This window comes from Cervus canadensis, chromosome X, assembly GCF_019320065.1.
Source record: "Cervus canadensis isolate Bull #8, Minnesota chromosome X, ASM1932006v1, whole genome shotgun sequence".
Classification (NCBI taxonomy): domain Eukaryota; kingdom Metazoa; phylum Chordata; class Mammalia; order Artiodactyla; family Cervidae; genus Cervus; species Cervus canadensis.
The window spans coordinates 63,436,858-63,442,302 of NC_057419.1; the positions used below are offsets into that span (position 1 = coordinate 63,436,858).

The window sequence follows — 5,445 nt, forward strand, 5'->3', positions numbered from 1 at the left end:
CTATAAAGAAAACTGAGTGCTGAAGAACTGATGCTTTTGAACTGTGGTGTTGGAGAAGACTCTTGAGAGTCCCACAGACTCCAAGAAGATCCAAGCAGTCAATCCTAAAGGAAATCAGTCCTGAATATTCATTGGAAGGACCACTGCTGAAGCTGAAACTCCAATACTTTGGCCATCTGATGCAAAGAACTGACTCATTGGAAAAGACCCTGATGCTGGGAAAGATTGAAGGCGGGAGGAGAAGGGGACGACAGGATGAGACGGTTGGATGGCATCACCGACTCAATGGACATGAGTTTCAGTAAGCTCCAAGAGTTGGTGATGGAGAGGGAAGCCTGGCGTGCTGTAATCCATGGGGTTGCAAAGAGTTGGACACAACTGAGCAACTGAACTGAATTGAACTGAATCAACACTCCACATAAAATTCAAGAGACAGGGGAGCATGTTAAACTGAACTACAGGGATTCAATTAGCAAAATCCAGATTGTGTGAAACAGTATAGAAGAAACCATTCCACTTGGTTTTTTTATGTTTTTCCAAAAAATAAAGGAAAGAGAATCATTTTACCAATAAAAAGAATCAAGGGACATAATCTATTGCAACATTCAGGCTGTTTTTGGAAGATAATTCAAACAAATGATAACAAAATATGTACAAACTGGGGAAATGTAAACACTAACCAGCTACTGGATGATATTAAGCTGTATTTACTACATAGAGGTGATACTGATATTTATATTTTTTAAAGAGTCATTTTCATTTAGAGACACGTTCAGAAGTATCTACAAATGGAGTAATATGATGATTGGGACCTACTTCAAAATAATCAAAAGAGTATGATGGAGAATGGTTTGGATGTTTGTTGAGAAAGTGGGTACGTTTATCGATGAAACAATATTGATGTCTATTTTTTCTCTATCTTATTTTTATGATTTCTAATAATAAAACATTAAGATATTTCTAGACTTGCTAATAAAAGGAATGCTCCTGAATGACATTTTTGAGAAATTTTCTTTAGATTAAGGAAATTCCCTTACTGTCTATGTTTTTAATCACAAAATTGTGCTGAGCTCTGTAAAAAATCTTCTGGTTCTGTAGAGATGTTACTTTCCCTCTTTTAAGCCACTGATGTGATTTTTGTAGATGTATATGTCTTTTATGGATTTTCCAAAGCAGAGATTCCTGAAACTCTATTTGAATCCAATGCAAAAAACCCCTCTCAAAACTATAAAAAATCATTCAGATAAAAGCACATAATTTGACTCCTCAAAGAAGCTCAAAGGAATCCAAGAAAACAAATATTCAAATCTATTATTTCAGAAAATGCTCCTGAAATAAAGGAAGATTTGAATCTACATTTGAATGCCAACACTGTGTACCTGATGAAAATGATCCGGGATAGTAAATCTCAAGACATATCCTGGTAAAATCATTGAATTTTTAACAGGAAGAAAAAATTCTATGGCCATCCAGGTAAAAGTGCAAAGGTACAAGAAACTGAGTTGATATTAGATCTTTTTCAATAGCACCATTAAATGACAGAAGACACTGAAGTAGGACTGCAGGAAATTTCTTAAGAGGAAAAAAAAGGTTTGAGCCAATGATCTTGTATCCAAGCAAGCTGTCCTTCAAGAGTTTAAAACATTCAGTAAGCACCCTGCTATCATTTCATATGCCTTTCCTGAAGAACAACCTGGAGAATAACCTAAACGTAGCTTTAGTCAACTAGTAACGATCAGGAAAACTTTTGGCAAAAAGACTGCTGATGAACATATGTAACTGTACATTTAAGATAAAATAATGGCTTGAAACAGCATGCCAGAGTAAGATTTAAATACTCTATGTTCTGAAATTATATACAATACAAACAACAAAAAAATGAGATAGAAAGGAGGAGAAAGACAGGAATTAGAATAAGCTTACAGATATCCTCATGCATATGAGCTGTAAATCACACACGATGTTAAGCTGAAAAATTAACTGAGGTATCCGTAACCTCAGGAGAATCATAGGATTCTACAGAAGAACGTCTGCAAGTAACTAATATATTAAAGGAATCAATTGCAGGCATTCATCAATGTCGTTTCTGAAATATATACATTTTAAGCAGTAATTTTTAAGTTAAAAAAAAAATCACAGGGAGAAATCTGGAAAATCATGAGTTAGTATGGCTTTTCCACTAATTATGTGATTTTATTTTTTTTTTTTTAATTATGTGATTTTAATAAGGAACCAATTCTTCAGCTTTCAAGAAGTGACTCTTTAGGTGAACAAAGGGGTTTATTTGGTCTGATTTGAAGAAAAAAGCAAGTGTTTTCAACCCATCAGCCCTGCATTAAAATTTCATCTCTTTCACTTATTATCTGACTTGGGAAAGTAGCTTAAAATGGCTCAGGCTTATTCTTGGTATGCACAATGGAAAGACGGGCATTATCTGGTAGATGCCCACCTAGGGTCTATTTTCCTCTCTTCTTTACTAACATAACCATGATGTTGTCCAGGCAACATGTTCAGCGAAAGTATTTCAGATAAAGTACTTTCTTTCAAGCCTCCCTTGCCATGAGAGGTGCCCTTTCACACAGTTCTAGTCAATCACTATTATAAAATAATCTTTCCTTATTACCTAAGTTTCATACCAAAGAAAAGGGGAAATTATTTTAAAGCAACATCTATTACCTTCTTTCTTGTTCTCTGGGCTTGGTCTGGAGCTTTATGGTTTGAGGACACATTCACTAAGGTTTCCAAGTAGTTTTCCAAAACTGCTGCAGCATCTGCGACACGATGGTCTACCTTGGAGTAATACGGATCTCCATAGTTATTACAGTGTAAATGGGAAGTGGCTTTTCACTCTCTCATGATTAGCCTTATCCAAATAAACCTCAAAAGAAAGGTCACTGAGCTTTCTAACTCATTGCCCAAAGAATCTCTCACCTCCCCTGTCATGAGCATTAAACCTTCCCAATAGGTATGGAGATGGCAAGTTCCTTTAGAACACCACTTATTATCCATGCCATCATCTCTGTGCTCTGGGAGGCTAACCTCAAGTCAACAGATTATCATCAGCTGGATCTCGTTGAGCTCTCCTGGTTGGATTTAGGAAAAGGAAGACAGCAACTGGAGATACACATCCTTTCACCCTCCTGTCTCTAGGGCCAGAATTTTGTACTGGCTGCTTTTTTTCGCAAGGACTTGAGTTTCCACTGGGTGACTCTCACCTGCATCTATCAGTTCTCTTGGGGTTCCAGTGGCTGACTCCCCATACCCCTTCACACTTAGCTATTTCTGATCCACGATGCTAGCACTGGGATCCTTCAGAAAACCCAATCAGTTTCCCTTAACTCTGCCTTTCACTCAACCTCAATCACCCCTTTCTGAGTGTGGCATTTGCTTCATGCCACAAAACTGATGGATCCATCGCTCCACCTGGCACGGTTCTTAGCCCATAAACAGTGCTTTAAAGGTGCTTCTTGCTATTTTTGTTTTTATTTGGACAAAATGGCTAGTACATCTAAATTCGGTTTTGTCCAATTTCAAGCCGGGGTTTTTTTCATCTCATGGTATTTCCGGCACTAGAGAATTTCTAGTTATTGTCAGCCTTTATAAAACTTCAGCTTAAGGAGTACAATGTGATGATTAGAGGGGTCAATGTATATGGATGTGTTTCTAAAAGTTCAAAGCCTGGAACTGAAAAACAGTCTAAAATGGGGGGGGGGGGTGGGGAAGTGAAGACAAATAGCAATGAGTAAAAGATGTGGGGCTGCAGGAGAGAGAGTCGAGTAAGTGAAGGCTGTTAGGGCTCGGAGACTTCAAAGAGCCTGGGGAGTGCGGGCTGTGCCTAAGTGACTGGCACCCACTGTGAGCGGGAGGTACGGGGTGGCTGGGGTGCAGCTGTCTTGCCCCGTGATGGGAGGGCTGAAGGGCGGGGAGGCCAGAGAGGGCATAATAAATGTCAGGCAACATAGGCTGCGTGGGCTCTTTCCACGGAGTGTAAATGAATCAGAAAGAAGTTCCGAGTGTGCCTTCTCATTATGGGCCCTGGGGCATAAACCAGGCTGTGGGCCAGCTTTGGAGTTCAGAAGCTCTGCGGGTAAGTGGAGACAGTTTGAACTGGCCCGTGGGCTCTACTTCCGTGGAAACCCCTGTCTTCTTCTCAGCCCCAAAATCCACAACTCTGTGGCAGAGACTTTCACAGGCAATGATTTCGTAACAACAACAAAACTCTATTATTTTGAGAGAGGCAGAGGCGACAGTCTTTGCCCAAAAAACTATTTATTTTAATCAAATGAATGAAATGTGATGAGACAGCTGCACAGAATAAAGTGAAAGTGGTAAAATCATGGTATTTTTTTCCCTCCATTAAACATCTTATGAGTCATGTGAGCCCGACTAAATAACAAACACGTTCCTGGTTTGAGAAGACCACAAAAATCACACATTTTGAACAGGAGCACAAGCTGTGGAGCAAGATATGCCACAGTGAGGGTGTTGACATTACGGCAATAGAAAGTAGCCTTTCCATGAGTGGGCCTGTCGCCCTAGTGAGACGGGATGGCCCTTCTCTCTGTCCTGCCCACTCCCAGATTTTCCCTCACTTTCCACTGCTCTTGTCAGGCTCAGCTCCTCAGTCAGGGCCGAGATGTTCTATTACTGAACCAATTTCAAAACAGCAATGTAACCGTCTACGTGCTAACACGCTGCCTGAGTGTGTGGCCGATGGGAGCTGATCAACACCCCACGCACCTGTGTTTCCAGAGTCTCAGGGGAGGCGGGAAAAGGATGCTATTTCCTCAGGGAGGATGATATAGGTGGGCGTGTCACCAAGTCCAGCTCTGAGCGAAGTGAAGTCCAGGGAAGGACCATTCTAGGACTGAGCCGAGACCCATCTCTGAGGAGCCCTGGGGTCAGGAAGTCCTCTTATCTTACAAGCAGTGATATTTGGAGACGCGTTTCTCACCTTCAGCCACATTTCCCTGGTGGCTCAGACGGTAAAGCGTCTGCCTACAATGCAGGAGACCTGGGTTCGATTCCTGGCTCGGGAAGATCCCCTGGAGAAGGAAATGGCAACCCACTCCAGAATCCTTGCTTCGAAAATCCCGCAGACAGAGGAGCCTAGTAGGTTACAGTCCACAGGGTCGCAGAGTCGGACACGACTGAGCGGCTTCACTTCACTTCTCACCTTCAGGCAATTGAGGGAACAGTCGGCCAGACAGTACCGGAAAGCTCGCTGTGAGACGCCTGCTGCCAACATGAGGATCAGCTATGGTTTTATTTCTCTCTGGATAACACAACTCATTCTTACTGCCTTCACTGAATTAGACTGCAAAAGAAACGGCCAGTTTGGAAGAACCCACACTGAAAAATCAACATTCCCGACTCATCTTGAGATCACGACAGCACAGGGACGTATTTCTAAAGAGCCAGAAAGAACAGCGGCGAGTGGAAGAG

The 5,445-nt window shown here is 41.5% G+C and overlaps 1 non-coding gene across 1 annotated transcript; it reads left to right on the plus strand.

Annotated features, from left to right (window-relative positions):
- The first annotated feature begins 4,967 nt into the window (after positions 1-4,967).
- Positions 4,968-5,039, plus strand: TRNAC-ACA. Its single transcript has one exon. It is a non-coding gene; the product is annotated as a tRNA-Cys (tRNA).
- The last annotated feature ends 406 nt before the right edge of the window (positions 5,040-5,445 follow it).